At 35.5% G+C, this 16,872-nt stretch overlaps 1 long non-coding RNA gene across 5 annotated transcripts in view; it reads right to left on the minus strand.

The window, feature by feature from the left end:
- Window positions 1-16,872, minus strand: part of LOC115492053 (uncharacterized) — a 177,879-nt gene that overhangs the window by 54,988 nt on the left and 106,019 nt on the right. For all 5 annotated transcript variants that reach the window (XR_012053456.1, XR_012053455.1, XR_012053454.1 and 2 more), the window contains exon 3: window positions 6,023-6,142. This is a non-coding gene — a long non-coding RNA (uncharacterized lncRNA). The remainder of the gene's footprint in view (window positions 1-6,022; window positions 6,143-16,872) is intronic.

Consider the following 16,872-nt stretch of genomic DNA (forward strand, 5'->3'; position numbering starts at 1 on the left):
TTTTCAACTTCTATTCCTTAATCCTGTTAAACATTATTTGCACTGCAGGTACTAACTGAGAGTAGCTTTCATTTTAGCTGGAGATTTCTCCAGGGAAAGCTCTGAAAACCTGAAGCTCCATTAGTACCATTTTTTATTTTGTACTTCTCAGCCTACGAAGTCAATTGAAAAAATCATATTTTAATGCACACATTTTAAATATTAATATTTTCATCTGTGGTGTGAACATTCATCCTATTTCATTTGATAGACCTTTTGAATATTATTCTGGATTTTTGGAATTAGCAGTCAACAGTGTTCATAAAATCAAAGAACTTCTGGAGTATCTCAAAGGAAGATGTGAATTAAACTTTATTTAAAATTTCATGTGTGATACATTGCATTAATAGCCCTCATGTTTGTCAGAGGCAAAGAGAAAAAAGAGGATAATATGTTCTAAGAAAATCTCTTAACAGATTTCTGAAGTATTGAGACACAGATAGATTTTTGCTTCTCTGACTTTAGTTGTCTTATGCTTCTACTTTCATGAGGTGGTTAAGCATATAGGAGGTTTTGTTTGCCTTGTGAAGATGTGCAATGTCTTCTAGGCTTACAGAAAGCTGACTTACAGAAAAAAAAAAAGGAATGTCCTATTTCAAGGAGGGGAAGTTGTCCAGAAAGTGAAGAAGAGTCTCTTGAGTTCTTTAGCAATATTTCTGTGTTGCTGTTACAGAGATTGTTCATACTGCTTCTGAGGATTTAACATTTTTTGTGTGTGATTTTCCTTGTAAACGACCTGAATTTGGCCTGACAGCAGAACTCATCTCCTCTTTTAGCTGATTAAGAAATGAACCCCTGCCATTTTACCTACTTAATATCAGCCTGACAGCATCACAACATACCTGAATAGAGAAGACAAAGCTTCAAGTGTGCTGGCTAAATCTAGGTATAAATACAGTTTTTTTTCTCCCCAGAAGAATAGGACAATATACTTTGATATTTACAATGACCCCACGTGAAATCATCACTCATTGGATACCACCATTAGCCTTCAGGAAATTGTCCTAAATTCACTCTAATTGTCCTAAATTAGAGTGGCTTTCACCCACCTAATTGGGTTTCATCCCTAATTAGGTTTAGGCTAGACACAAGATTGTTGATGAATCTTTTATTGTATTGCTGTCCTAAAAAGGACAAGCAATACAAGCAAAGTATATTATAAGCATAAATTAATTTGCTTCTAACACATGAAGATCCTGAAGATCCTATAACTCTGGCAGGTGCAAGACTATTCATTTAGTGATTGTGTCTTGCTAGAAAAATGCCTAAATGTTATTAGTAATGGATTTTCAACACTATCATCTTTAACTGTGCTCTGTTGCTGCTGTAGCATTTGCAGAACTTGTAGGAGCAGAATGAAGACTAGCAACTGTGGTGATATTCTTGGGGTTTCCTGAAAGTTCAAAAATTTATGTTGAAACACTAGCTGTGCTTTGCTTTAAACCAGGAGTGTAAAAATTGAAATGACAAAGTTGTAATGGTGGTTGATGGTGCAGCTTCAAAATGAAATCCCTATCCAGAATGCCCACTGTGTTTAAACTGTTGAGTCTGTGAAGTGAGCAGCATCACTCACAGAGGTAAGCATCCTTGCTGAGCTTCCAGCAGCATACAGGACCCAATTCAGTTTCACTCTACAAAACACAGATGAAATATATCTATCTTGAGAAAGAAGTCTATAAATTTTAAAGGATTTTTGAAAAATATGAATGAACATCATTCTCCTATGACTTTTAGAATCACTGAAGCAGCTAAAAAACCCTGCCTTAGGCATAATACATACAGTCTAGTGTAAACTGTAAAAACTCTAAGCAAAAAACCCAAAACTGTCAACATTGCCCAAATCCAACATAGATACACACTGATAATACCAGACAAGATGCTTCTCTGCTCTAATTTTGCAACTTTTTTTCCTTTGCACTTTCTGCTCAGTTGCTGTAGAAAAACATTACTGGAATGCCTTCAAAGCTGAACAACTGACACTTTTCACTTCAGAAAAATGAAAAAAAAAAAAACCAAAAAATTGTTCTTTTATGCTTATTGATTTCTGCTCAATTCTTCTGCTGTCTGCAGGTCATCTGCAATGGTAATCCAGAGTACTAACCAGCCAGTGTGAGCAAAAAATGTCAAAAAAGAAACAAACCCCATCAGGTTTTGTAGCAGGTAATTATTGTACCCAATGTAGCAGTTAATTATTGTCTTATTTTCCATATAAGCCAAACAAAAGTCTAGTGTTCGGAGAAAGAGGAAGTAATTTGAAAGCCGTATTTTTGGTTAGCTTTTTGATTAACTTTTCAGCTTCTGAAAGTTGCTCTTTTGAAGTGCTGTCTTTCCTAGCTCTTGCAGTTAAGAAAATATCTGCAGTTCTGTAAATTTCATTTTGCTTTGCCTTGGAAACAGAGTACTATGGGGTACTAAGTTAATATGAAATAAAGCAAATCAAAAAACTGATGAATTTTGTGATCAAGATGAAATTGAAAGAAATTAAACATTCTTAGGCAATATTAGTTTTCAGCATTCACAGCTGCCAGTGTTCTCCAGTCTATTCCATCTGTTTATAACGAACAACCAGTTTTCCAAAAGGATAAATCATATCTAGAAACTAAATTGTTGGAAGAAATAAATCTACAGAGACATACAAAATAATTGCCTGAGTAGGAGCATTAGATACTATAGATCAACCTGTTAGCAATAAATGTGTCCAAGCCTAATAAAAAAGAGATGTCAAATTGTATAGAAAACACAGTTGGTCATAGCATTCACTTATATATTGTATAGTTTTTATGGGATGGCACTAGGGACTCTCTCAGGTTGCTGTCAGATGCACTCTTGTATTACTTGTCTTACAAGAAGCTTATAATAAGCAATCTAAACTGCCAAAACAAAGATGAACTATATACTAGATAACACAAGAGGCCAAAATCAAGGAAAGCTTAGGTTAAAAGATCATCTTGTGCAGAATTTGTGTGTGATCATGCTGAACTGAGCAACCCTCATTGTTGTGGTGCATTTGTGGTCCCCGGGGAGTCCATGAATTTATTTCCCCATTTGTAAAAAGGAAATTATATTTGTATAGAAAGTTATGAAGTTCAGCCTAACCATCTTTGTCAAGAATCTTTAAATTCTTGTATACCAGAAACTACATTATTTATTGTATTCCTTCATCTTTTATATAAGACAAAGTTTGAAATGTGAAAGAGTGCAATTTCGATGCTATGATGTATATTATTCTGGTTAAATTAATGTTAAATCAAAAGTATTTGACTGATATTTATTATTCCAAGAAAAAAACTAATTGGAAAATTTCTGTTGGAATACTTTTCAATGGGAAATGTTAATAAAATTGGTGTTTGAAGTCTGCAATTTTGAAGCATTTGTTTTTTTTCCTTTGGTCATGAAAATGAAAATGAATTGCAAAGAGGTAGTGAGCTAATAGGGACCAGGAGTACTTTTTTCTGCCAATGAGGCATTTAGCAATTTTACTTGCCATAAGTATAACTGGCAGGAATTTTGGGTGGGAACCAAGCCAAAATATTTCTCTTTATGTTATTTCAAACCCAAATTTTCCTGGGAATCCCTTTGCTCATAAAAGTTTTATTTTTAGTTTTTATCCTGAATTTAGATGACAAAGATTTCTATTATTTTAGAGGGATATTTTTAATTTTCAGATTCTGTTATACAAAAAACCATTAGGCAAGTAATAGACTTAGGTATTTCTGAACATCCTGCTAGTGCACTATACATGCATATGTCATTGAAGAGCTTTGATTTAGCAGAAGAAACCAATTTATACCTCTATAGCAAAAGGCAGCAGCTGTGAGTAGTGACTTATCAGAAAATCCAAGCACTTTCTACGTCTCTGACATCCTCAGTGACTTAATTTCAGTTGCAGTAGATCACAAATGTAAAGTGTATTTTAATAATTCCAGTCACATTGTAACACATTCTGCTGTCTCTAATATCTGCTCAATATCCTGGAACTTTGTGAAAGTAAGGAAAAATGTTTGAATGTGACAGGATATAACTCAGAGAACATTCATTAATTCATCTTCTTCCAGCTTACATTAAACTGATGTAATTTTTCTAGGAACTGTTGCTGAGAAAGTTCAATGACATCTTATGTAATTGCTCTTTTTTTTTCATAATATTTCTATTTCTAAGACTGGAAAGGTGAGAGGAAAAGTGGCATCTTCTAGTAGCTTCATCCTTGGATTTATGAGATAATTTAAAAATTATTTTAATAGGACCTAAATCCATAAAAAAACTTTTACACTGAAACCTTATGACAAGAAGGTTTGTAAAAAATGCACAGTATTTTATAGAGAAACAAAAAGAATGCTCAGTTGCAGAAGGTCATCAAAGAACTAGTTTATTTTTTCAAATATTGTACCATCATGGATATAGGTTTTCCCAGAGTTGAACTTCTAACAAATGATGTTGCTATGTTAAAGAATTTCAGTACAATTTTCCAGCAGGCACACATTCACATTGTGTTTTTCAAACTGCTACATTGAACACTGTGCTCATTATGAAGTCGGACCTCACCTAGAAAATGTACCTTTGTCATTATAGCCGGATACTTTGAGGTTTCTATTCTGTTGATAGGTACTCTAAGAAAGTAATTCCCCTCAATTAGGTATGACTTGTCAGTAAAACAAAAAAAAAAAAAAAAAAAAAAAAAAAAAGAGGTGAATTTGAATTCATGGTTTGCTGGTATATGTAAAGGAATGGGAGATCATGGGAGAGGAGGACACAAGGATAAGAATATAAAGGTTCTGCCACATGGAAAATACTTTGCTCTTATAGTCCTACATTTGCTTTCTGCTGCTGCTCCAAATTAACCTCTTTTGTCTTTTTTACTCCCAGTATTCATCCCAGATACTTTGAGAAGGTTTAACTGCAAACTAAACATGGAACATTACAGCTGCAAAATCCAGGTGCTCTTCTGTGATACACATTTTTCTAGCAAAAACATCTGGATGTTTGGCTGGCTGCACCATGGAAAGAACTGGCTCTAACATTGCTTGTATTGGCATCCAAGGAAATTGCCTAAGGATCAGTCTGCTGTGGGGCTGGCTGGGATATGCTGCCCAGCTGGAGGCCGTAGCCCTTTGATAGGTCTGTCATTGTCAAGAATTTGATCAAGTTTATATACTTAAGAAAAGAATCCCGTTAAAATTTCTCATGATCTCTTCCACATGTGAAGCCTTATTACAGTATAAAGGATCTTGTACAAAATCACTGAGTAGAGATATAAGCGACTTTTAAGGACACACTACTTTGGCTAGCTTCTTCACAATCCGTATACTGCACAATATGCCACAGAAAACTGCATTTCTGTGTTGTGTCAACCTTTTATTCCAAAATAAAACCATTGTCAGATAACTGATTTACATTCATGTATTTTAATCTGAAATGGAAATAACCTCCACAAAACATCCACCAAAATGTCCTTTAATTGTTAAATAGCCTGATGAACTAAGCTTGGAAAAGTCCTTCAAACATACCTCTTATGGCCATACTGACTGAAGACTGAAAATATTTCCTTTCACTTAGACACTCAAGAATATAGACAAGAAGTTCAGTAAACTTCTGGTAAAGACATGAAAGTACATTGTGACATTGAAAGGACTCATAATATTGGCTCTATGCATATAATAAGCCTGGAAAATAATTTTTTTCTTTAATCACTAATAATTTTTTAGAATTTATTTTTCTCTCTTTTTCAAACTAAAGACATTCAGTAACAAAAAAGACCAAACAATTGTCCTTAATCGAGAATGAGTGCACAACTCAGACATCTTCTGTGTAAAGTGCAAATGTTGACAAAACAGCTGTGTGGATAAGATTAATGAGGATGTATATGCTGTTTTTCTTCCTCCAATGATTGCTATTATTTCTTTGTTTCTCCATATGTTTTCTTCCAACTTGTACAGCTGGAAACTTCTTGTCCTAAATCCAGCAAAGAGATGCATCAAATACTCACAGTTCTACATCACTGGTTTGGAAGCTCTCCTCCATAAATCCTTTGCAAGGGCAGAGAAAGGGGTGCAGAGATCATTTGAATAGTCTACTGCAGCTTGCCAGCATCCCAGTTTCATGTAGCCTGCAAGGCAAATACAGTGAGCCGAATTTTAAATTAAAAAATGCATAAATATCCAAAAATATCTTGCTCTGCATAGGTAGAGGCTAGTAAAAGTATTTTCTTTACAGCAAAACCTCATTTTCTTTTCTCAAAAAATGTTTTAATATGACAGGGGGAAAAAAATCCCTACCTAAAGATGGTTCCTTTGTCTTCCTTTGTTGAAAACCTCCATGCAGTCCAATATTATTATGATTTTGAGAGGAGAAACAACTTGTACAAATTGTCAGACCAGATTTATAATCAATTGCAAATTATGGCTGACTACTTTAGTAGCAAATAACTATGAACAGGTGTAGACAGAACCTAACAAAATTGATTAATGTTAGGGCATTCCTGGTCTGGAATTATTTATTTGCTGACAATAGACAATTTTTCATTTAAGTTCACACATTCATATGGTCACTTCTTTTCTTAGCATTTCTGTGATCAAATCACCATAAAAAAAGGCAGGCACTATATTTGGGACCTCTGAATACATACGCAGGGCCTATAGATTTCTCCATTAACTACATCCATCTCTTAAATTCCTGATGGAATTTATCCATTTTAATTGTCTAGCTAGAAAAGGTAAACACTTTCAGACATTTCAGTATCTAAGATATTTGCTGGTTATCTGAATGAGGTCATAACATCTATTAATTTGATTTCTTCTCAAAGCTGAAGAAAGAAATTTAATTGTTGCATCAATGGCATTCTAAGACACTTTGTGTCATGACATTCTCTGATAAACCTAGAAAATATTTCATTAATGTTTTCCTGGTAGGTTATCTCATAGAAATTGCAAATACTGTGTATTATAATATTAGTCATTATTTCTCCATCTCCTTCTGAATCTGCTTTGAACTTCTCAGGTGAAAAGAAAAGAAGTCCACTCAGCACTGGTCATGGTATCTTTTATTAAGCAACCACGCAATAATGAAAAAATTGTCACAGATTTTTTTCATCATATTAGTTAAACTTAAGCTCAGAAAGTAGGGGAGCAAATGGCAAAGGTTTTTGGTTTTTTTTGTTTTTTTTTTTTTTATGTATTCATATAATTGAAACATTCAATTGAGAAACATATTCAATGGTTTAATGATGCAGTTGGCTGCCCAGAAAGGGCCCAAACCACCCCAGTTTAATGGAGGTTCAGAGCTGTGTGTGGGCAGCTGTAGTGCTTCCAATGGTTTTGGGACACATGGATCTTCAGCAGGAAAGTGCAGCAAGGAATAAACTGGCATCACTTAAAGACTGTCCCTTTAACACCTTGGGTCCTGGATCTAAGCCTGCTGTGGCAGAGTTTTCCAGCAGAGGATCATCCCAATAGGACTCTCTGAGTTGTATAGCCAGGCCAGCTTCCCAGGGAATCAGTCTTTCACACTGATCTTTTGTGTCCATTAGGGCAGGAGTGTAGTGGCACTTCCCAGAAGGCATTCTGGTGTAGTGATATATATCAGCTGAAACACCATGCTGGCAAGGCCAGTCTTGCTTTAATTGAGTCACTTCTTCCAAATGTGGGTAAAGTAAAGCAGAAACCCAAGTGCCTCTGCAGGAGCCAAACTAAGCCTGGCATGACTGTTGCTGATATAAACAATCCTGCATCACCAAAACAGGTTTTTGCAAACACACACAGAACAGAAAATTTCCAAACAGCTCTTTCCAGTAGCCACATAAAATTTTCTATTGCTAATGGTCTCTGCTTCACAATTACTGGCCAGCTTTTCCAGGGATTGTTTTGCACATTGCAATTTGGGGAACAAAGGCATGCCAGGAGCCATTTTAACAGTTTAATTCAGTGATGTAATTCCAGTGCATGGCAATGGTACCCATCGCTGCTTAATATACTACTATAGATGTTACATATGTTCTAGGTTTAGTCCTTAGGCCAGCTCCATATTATTCAGGTTTGTGGAAAGTTGATGGCCGTCCACATTAGGCAATAAATGCTACCTTTTAAATAAATACTATTATATTAACATATATCTTCCAGTGAGATATATGTTAATATCTCACTGTGCTATCTTGCTTTTGTATAACTTTTAGCAAATGCTTCCTTTAGGTCAAATATACTTTGCAGAATTTTGCAGGGATGATGGAATTAGAGAGCTCTAGTTGGAAAAAAAAAAAGTGAAAGATCTTCTCTACATCCCTTGTTGCTAGAAAGTGCCCTTTTTACTATAGTAGCAGGGATATCATCAGTAGCTATATTAAAATACTTTATCCTTCCAATATGCTTTACAGAAATACTTAGAATTCAGCAGCATTGCTAATATGTAAAGTTGCAGCTGTCTTTTTCCTCCCTCTGTAGAGTGGAAGAAATAATGTGATAGCACCTTATCTGATGTAATCTGTACTTACTTAGTCTTTAGCTGTTTAGATACACATATATATTTTTTTGTTATGCTCCTTTAGTATGATAGCAATGGGAAGAAATGTAAGATCTGAGTAGTGCTGGTGCTTCACTGCCTAGCTTCTTGTAATTAAAGAAAAAAAAGTGTGCTTTTCCTATCCAGTTTGACAGGTCTTATGCAAATTCTGTGCTCAGCATTCAGTCCATCAGACATGCAAGACTGCTTCAGAATTTCTAAAGGATGTTGTACAATTCTTTGTGCCTCCTTTTCTGATTAACATGGTATTTTAGTAAAGAATAATTTCTTGAATGTTTAGCAATGACAAGAGCTTAAAAAGCACAACATACTGCAAAATTTATTTGAAATATCCATTGGACTAATTTTGATGTAATACACAATGCAAATATTGTATCCAAGGAAGTAAAGGTTTAATGACAAAATAGGAACTTTTCTATTAATTCTTCAGTAGTTTATAGGATTTAAAAATGTGAATTTATATTAGGCTTATTGAATTCCTGATGTAAATTTAAAATTGCTTCTCTAAAATCCTGCATTTGCAGATCAATGATGAAATAACAAACCATCTGTTCTACCAGAAGTCTTTTTTCTGTCTCTCATGTTGATTTCTATGTTCATAATAAGTTTGAGACTTGGCAGCTGTTGACACTTAAAAATTATCTGCAGGAAAATGCAATAATGCATCTATATTGATTTCCAATGAAAAATCTGTAAGAGCTCCCTCTGAATTTTTTCCAAGAAAGTTATCTGGCTGAGGTTTGGTTCACATCTTTTGATGCATTTTTGTTGTTGTTGATGTTGGTTTCTTTGAGTATATTTGTCAGTTTATTGTTTGTTTCAGAAATGAGATCCAATTTTAAAAAGCTTAGCCCATGGAAAAATTGTGCAAATGAAAACCAAAAAATTACTTGGACCTTCTATAGAAAATGAAAGTGTTTTGCCACCATTGTGCACCTAATCCTCGCTGCTTTCATCTGGATTTTTGTTTAAAATAAGCCTTCATATCTGAGTGGATGAATTGTTCTAAGAAGTCAGTAGAAATTAACGCAAAAACAATGGCATTTACTATGTATACAGGTAATGATACAGATTATACATTTATGGAATGTTGAAATTCAAAGAAAAACAATGGAAAGATACTTCCAAAAAAGCACAAATTACATCATGCCTATATATGCAGTTTGCATCTTCCTTAGTGAAAGTGACAGTGCTTAGAAGTTTTTCTGGATTAGATGTTAATAAAATAATCTTTTTTCCTTGGCTTTTGCTGCAGCAAATAATGAGAAAATTATCAATAGCAAGCAGAAACATGGGAAGGCAGTTGGGGGATTGCTGTATAATAAAATGCCTTCAGCAGATGCTGCTCATCCCAGGGAAGCAGTGTATGAACTAGAGGACATGATGGGAGAGATTCTACTCTAAGACTGTAAACCTTAAATCATTCAATGTATGAAATTCCCAAGCTCAAATCTTGGATTCATGTGTACAGAAAATGGCAGGACTGGTAGTTCATGATGGAAGATTCATCTTGGAAAAGGATCAGTCCTTTATATTTAACCTGTAAAAAGATGAATGTAGAATAGTTTATCACTGTAACAATTCTGTTGAAAAAATTATGGTTTTTACTTTAGGTGACAATCTGCTTCAGCAAGGAATTTCTCAACCTCAATGAATAACCTTGAGAGGCATCCCTACTCAAGGGGAGGTGATGGCATGCAGGATCTTAAGGAGAAGGGGAGGGCAATCACACCACCAAACTGTTCTAATTGCATAGCTGTACTTGAGATTTTCACTTTTCTATATGTTACTAGATATTTACAGAAGCAGTTGGGCTAAACTGGAAAAAGCAGAGCATGAGCTGACTCTTAAAACTGTGACATAATTTGAAAACCTGCATTTGATTTGTAGAAACTTTCATAAAATATTTGCTTTATCTTTCACACTAAAAAGAATTTTGGTGACTTTATATCAAGCATGTAAAAATAAAATCCCTTTTAAAGACTTCTCTGGATTGAATTAAGCAGATTTTCTTATCACTGCCTTGAAAAAACTACAGGAGAAAAAGTTGAGCTTGTCAAAATAAATGAATATCTTAACCCCTGAATATATAATATTCTTCTTACTGAAAATAAATTTGTGACAAAGGATCATCACCCTCTGCTGCCTGTGAGCAAGATGTCAATATTTCTTTTTGATGCTAATCAGCTGTATTACTCAATTTATCTGACTTTCAGGAGATTTCTGACCTTACTAGCAGTGATCTAATTCACTGCCTGTTTTTTAAGGTTTCAGCCATGAATGACTAGCAGTCACAGAGGAAGAGAAAGTCTGGTGTCCCTGGCAGCCATGGAGGAAGCAGAGACTGTTAAAGGTCTGGGTTCTGACCTGCTGGTTTTGAGAACAGATAAATCACTGAGATCCTAAAAGCTTAGATTAGAGGTTTTGTCAGGATTTTGTACACTGTTGTTTGGCAAGGCCATTTCCTCATGGTGCTGCCCTTTTATGCAACAAAGCAAGAAGAAAAGAAAGCAGTGTCCTCAGAGATGGATATATTTGGACAAAAGCATCTGAAAGACTTTGTATGTGCTTCTGGAAGTAATCCAGTGGAGTCAAAAGGGTATAAAACTCACTGCCAGCCTTTATCTTTGTGAGTTTGGCAGTTTCAGTGGTTTTGGTCTGCTGCTGCCGTTCAAGGGTTCCTTACACTAGTTAGCTAGAGGCAAGGATGGGTCACAGATGATGCTATTTCTGACCTCTCATCATTCCAGATCCACAAGTGCAATGTTCATATAAGGATCAACAATATTTTCCTCTTTTTGATTTTTTTTGTATTTTCTTTAAATTGAGGAATTTGTATTTAGCCTCAACTTTTGGTCAAGTTCATGAGATGTGTGATGGGAGTCCTATGCTACATTAGAGGGATTAATTTAGGAAATTGAGAACAATCTTCAAAACTTGTATCTTGAGAAAATGGATAGTAGTAGAATGATATCAGAATGACAAATATTAAATACATATTTTTTTAAAAAGTACTTTCATCTCACTTTCTGAACAGGAAACTATCCCTAAATGTGTCTTTTCCGGAAGAAAGAATGTCTATAACTTTAAAGAAAATGTCCATAGTTTTAAAAACCCGCTTTCCTTTAGTTTTTCCTGGAAGCACTGTGTTTTAAGTAGTTAATTTTCTTCCTTCCCAACAAAGTAAGCAGAACATTTTCAAAAATGCATTTTTTTCCTTGCAAAATGAGACTAATTTGGAGTCTGTATGTCTATATTTCTATGTAAATGCAACAAAGATGCTGGCTGCCTACTAAGGTCCTTGCCTTCATCACAGCACCCAAGCAGTTCATATCTGTAAACTTATTTGAAGATTGGACTTGGGATGTTCCAAACCTGTGGCATCTGTTGAAAATTTGACAGCATGTTGCTGGTAAAATAAAAGGTCTTTCCTATCACTCACCCTCTACTTGTACATGTCTGTCTATAACTTTAATTAAAGAAGGAAGATGCCTATGTTTATTTTTTATGGTAACAGTATTATTATGATAATTTTCTGAATCCATATTCTCCATTTTGCTTTATAGACTCAGCTCATTTGATCTATATAGCATCAATCTGATATGAAAATAATCAAAGTGTAGAGTTTAGGTTTAATCTCTTTTTTTGTTCAGAAAGCCCTACATTTTCTTTTCTCATCTTTCAGAAAAGATCTTTACTCAATCTGTGATAAGAAATTTCAATTAAAATATTTACATTATAGTTTTCAAATATAGCTTATTTTGATTCCATTTTAGAAAAGTGTTACCTTGCATTTTTATCCCTGAGGGGAAAAAATTACATCTTTTGTCAATCTATTTTTATTCCTAAGTGTTACTGTAGAATGTCAAAATAATTAGGTCAAGTGGTCATAATAAGCCCAACAGAAACAAATAACTCATCTTGTTACTTGCCCTTATATTCAACTGCAGTTTGGAGTTTAAATTTTGCTAAATTTATGACAACTAGTTTAATACTTTGAAGACAAAAATAGACTTAATTTTATGTAATACATTCATTAGAGGTTTCTGTCTTTGTTTAAGAAGATATCAAATCATTAGCCCCATCCTCCCTCCTGCTTTTTCCTAAAAGAACATAGAAGGAAATTTGTTTAACCTCAGCAGCCTCTGAAAATTAAACAGAAAAAAAGTATGTTGGAAAGACTACAAATCTGAAATTACCCTGGCCATAGGGAAATTTTTCTTAATCAGAGAGGGCAATACTATCAGCTACTATAAATCATACAGCATTATTGGCATGTATGTTTTTTACAAGATAATTCTTCATATTTACACCATGTGCTATTAACAATCTAATTCAAAATGTCTTTTTAACAATACATGTAAGACATAGAAACGTACATGTCTGCAAACACATGTGTGTTTGACTCATATTTTTACTTTAAATGGCATAAAATTCAGGGATCATAAATCACAGTAATAAAGACTATGGTTATACCACCACATTTTTGACAGGTAATATTGATTAAAGATACTTCATTAGACTTTAATTTCAAACTGTGTTCAAATATGAAATAGAGAGGAATAGAGAGGAATAGAGAGGAATAGAGAGGAATAGAAGGAATGTCATCTTCTCTGAAGAAGCAGTCCTGAAACTCCTTCTCAAACTACGTAAAGAAAAGACAAACACAGAAGAGGCACAAAGAACAGGCAAGTTCTTGCTTTGAACAGGAAAGCTTGATCTTGGTATTTGAGAATCAGAAAGGGTACGTAGAAAATGTTTATTTTTAGGGTCTCAGAACTATGCTTTGCAGAGGTTTTGTCCATGTCTGGCTTGAGATGTATGATAATGTGAGTCCTATGCCAAACCATTAGCATCTGGATGAATTTTTTTCTGTTAGTGCCAACAGACTTTGGATTAAAATGCACCAGAGTCAGCACTGCAGATTCTCCACATCATTTTTCTTCACCCCTTTTTGGAAGCTACTGCAGGTACTCTAAGACACAGTTACTGGTATCTACACTCAAAAAAAATCTACAGAAGACTGCTTTTCCCCCATTCCACCTGTACAGAATTACAGAATATGCAGAGTTAGAAGTGACCTACAAGGATTATTGCGTCCAACTGCCATGCACAGCACCATCCCTAAGAGTCACACCATGTGCCTGAGAGCACAGTCCAAGCCCTTCTGGAATTCTATCAGGTTTGGTGCTGTGACCACCCTCCTGGGGAGACTGTTCCAGTGCCCAATCATCCTCTGGGTGAAAAATCTTTTCCTAATATCCAACTTAAACCACCCTGACACAACTTCAGGCCATTCCCTTGGGTTTTGTCAGTGGTCACCGCAGAGAAAACATCAGTGACTCCCTTCCACTTCCCTTCACAGGGAAGTTGTAGACTGCAATGAGGGCTCTTCTCAGCTTCCTTTTCTCCAGGCTTAACAGGCCTCAAGTTACCTCAGCTGCCCCTCATACAGCTTCCCCTCACGGTCCTTTACCATCCTCATTGCTGTCCTCTGGAAACTCTCTAATGGTTTTAAGATATTTCTTAGATTGTGGCACCCAAAATTGCCCCCAGCACTCGAGGTGAGGCCACTCCAATGCAGAGCACAGTGGGACAATCTTCTCCCTTACCTGGTTGGTGATGTTGTGCCTGATGTCTCCCAGGGCAGGGCTGGCCCTTCTGGCTGTTGAGGTACTGCTGACTGAAGGTCATCTTGCCATCTACCAGGACCCCCAGGTCCCTTCCCACAGGTCTGCTTTTCAGCATCTCATTCCCTGGTCTGTCCATACATGCAGGGTTCCCCATCCCATGTGAGACATCCAGCACTTCCCCTTGTTGAACTTCATATGATTGGTCATTGCCCATCTATCTCCCTGATTTGTCAAGGCCTCTCTGCGGGGCCTCCCTGCCTTCCAGGGTGTCAACAGGTATCATTTGTTTTGTGTCTTTTGTATCATCTGCAAACTCATTTAGTATCCCCTCCAGTCCTTCATTTTGAGTAATTGAGTAACGTTGAAGAACACAAGGTCAAGAATGGAGCCCTGTGGATTCCCACTAATGACAGGACCCCAGTCCAATGTCACTTCTTTCACTGTAACTCTTTGTGCCTGATCTGTGAGCCAGTTGCTATCCCATCACATGATGTGTTTATCCAGCTGTGTGTTGGATATTTTTTCCAGAAGGATCCTGTGAGAGACACTCAAAAGTGTCAACTGTTGACACTCAAAAGTGTCAAAAGTTTTACTGAAATCCAAAACTTTACATCAACCAGTTTCCCTTGATCAACTATGTGGGTTACCTTGTCATAAAAGCAAATGAGGAAATCAGTTCTTGTATCCTTGCATACTTACTCAGCATTTGTATATTCTTCCTAGATATTTTATTCTGGATGATGTATGAATATGGAAAATGTCATTATTTAGTAAAACCACTACATACATTTTGGTAAATGCAATTCGTAATGAGCCTCTCTGTCAGCAAGTTTCATCTTTATTTTTTGCTATGAACTTTTTGCTGTTTAACAGAATTTTGGGTGACAAAAGGGGCTAAAAGGGAGAAAGGAAGAAATTAAACAGAAATAGAACATTTAAATTAAAAGTGGCATCTTAAGTCCCAAAACCTGTTTGAAATTCATGAGTATCTTTGCATAACACCTTGACCCTAAAATAATTAAGCAAATATCTGGCATTATACATTCATGCGCTGCCCATGATTCATTAGAAATGCTCGCGTGAGTAAGCATTGACATGGGATTAAGTGTTCTCTAGATTGCAGCATGCATCCACCGACTTCTTGCTGATGGTGGTAGTGGTGTTTAACTGATGGTAGGGTGGGAGGAGATGTGCATGTGGCACTGGGCATAGAAGATGTAGAAAGGTGAAATATTTAAATAGTCATTAAGCCAACTAGAAGGCTAGATTTGATTTGTTTTCCACCATCCCTTTCTGCAAAGAGATTATATAAAATTTTAGACAGAAATCACCAAGTAAGAAAGCAAAAAGTAATATAAAGTAAGCAGATGACATTGTTAGAAGCTTTGGAAATGTCCCATGAGCCTCCTATTTTAATTCTAACAGTAAATAAATATTGAGGTTTGAGAAGAGTTTTCTTTACATTAAAAAAATGTACTACTCTTCTAATAAAATTTAAGCTGCTTTGCAAATCATAACAGATAACCCAGTTCCTATGACATGAAATAAAACTGTATGAAAAATTTCTTTTTCTGGTTATTTCTTAGAAGTTTGAGCTTTATGACCTCTTCTAGTGTTTTTGCTCCCTACAAGAGGCATTATACTTTTTCTTGCAAAAAAGTAATAGCCTCTCCATTGCTGTTATTTCATGAAATGATTAATGCAAATTGTAAAAATATATCAGAGTAATAAGACTTTCATAGCTGGAGTTTATATCCTCTGCGCTTAAGACCTACAAGTTTCTGATCTGACAGTCTAAACTAAAGAGAAAGTCACTTTCCCACTTTCTTTACAGTCTGGTCACTACTCACACATTAATAGAAATCCTTTGTATTCTTTTTCTCTTGATTAAAGCAGAAAAAAAGGAGAAAGAAGCAAATATTCCTCCAGATACCTGGAGCTTGTTCTGTATTTCTTTTAGCATGGGAAATTTTAGGCATGTTCTCTAACTGGTATTAAACAAACCAACCAACTTTTTTCTTTTTTTTTTTTGTAAATGGCAATTTACCTGGAACACTTCAGGCATGCTCGAGACCTTGACTAAGTAATACAAGCAAATAGTTAGAGTACTACAAAGAAATAATGCTTATTCACAGGAGAAATTGAAATGTAAGTACTTTTCTCACAGTTTTATTTTTAATTGTTTTTACTAGAATTGGAAAATATGATTAAAAATCTAAATAGATTTTGAAGGTCTTAGAGTGTTCAGCAGCCTACATTTTCTTCAATATTTTCATTATACTCAGAAGACTTTCTGAACCCAGAGTATTTTGGAAAATGCAGCCTCCTCTTTCTGGAGTGAGGAGTGACATTCAGAAGTACTTGCATGTATGCCTGAATGAGGAGTGACTGTTAAACAGCACACAGCAGACATATAATTGCAAATTTACTGATGCCTCAGAATTCTGAAAGTTATTCTCATAGACTTCTCAAGATTTATTCTCTTCTTGGAGCTCTATACTTGACAAGGACTGGTGGTGTAACAGAAATGGGGAAAAACCAGTCCTTCAAGAAATTACTGTCTCTCCTGGAACAAAACAGAAAATCTCCTTAAGTGTCGTGAGATATCCACCATGTTCAAGGGAATGGTTTCACCACTGTGTATTTCAGGTGTAAACTTGGTAAGGGAAAGTTGCTCTGAGTCAGACTCTCT

This window comes from Taeniopygia guttata, chromosome 1A (assembly GCF_048771995.1).
Source record: "Taeniopygia guttata chromosome 1A, bTaeGut7.mat, whole genome shotgun sequence".
NCBI classification, from domain to species: Eukaryota; Metazoa; Chordata; class Aves; order Passeriformes; family Estrildidae; genus Taeniopygia; species Taeniopygia guttata.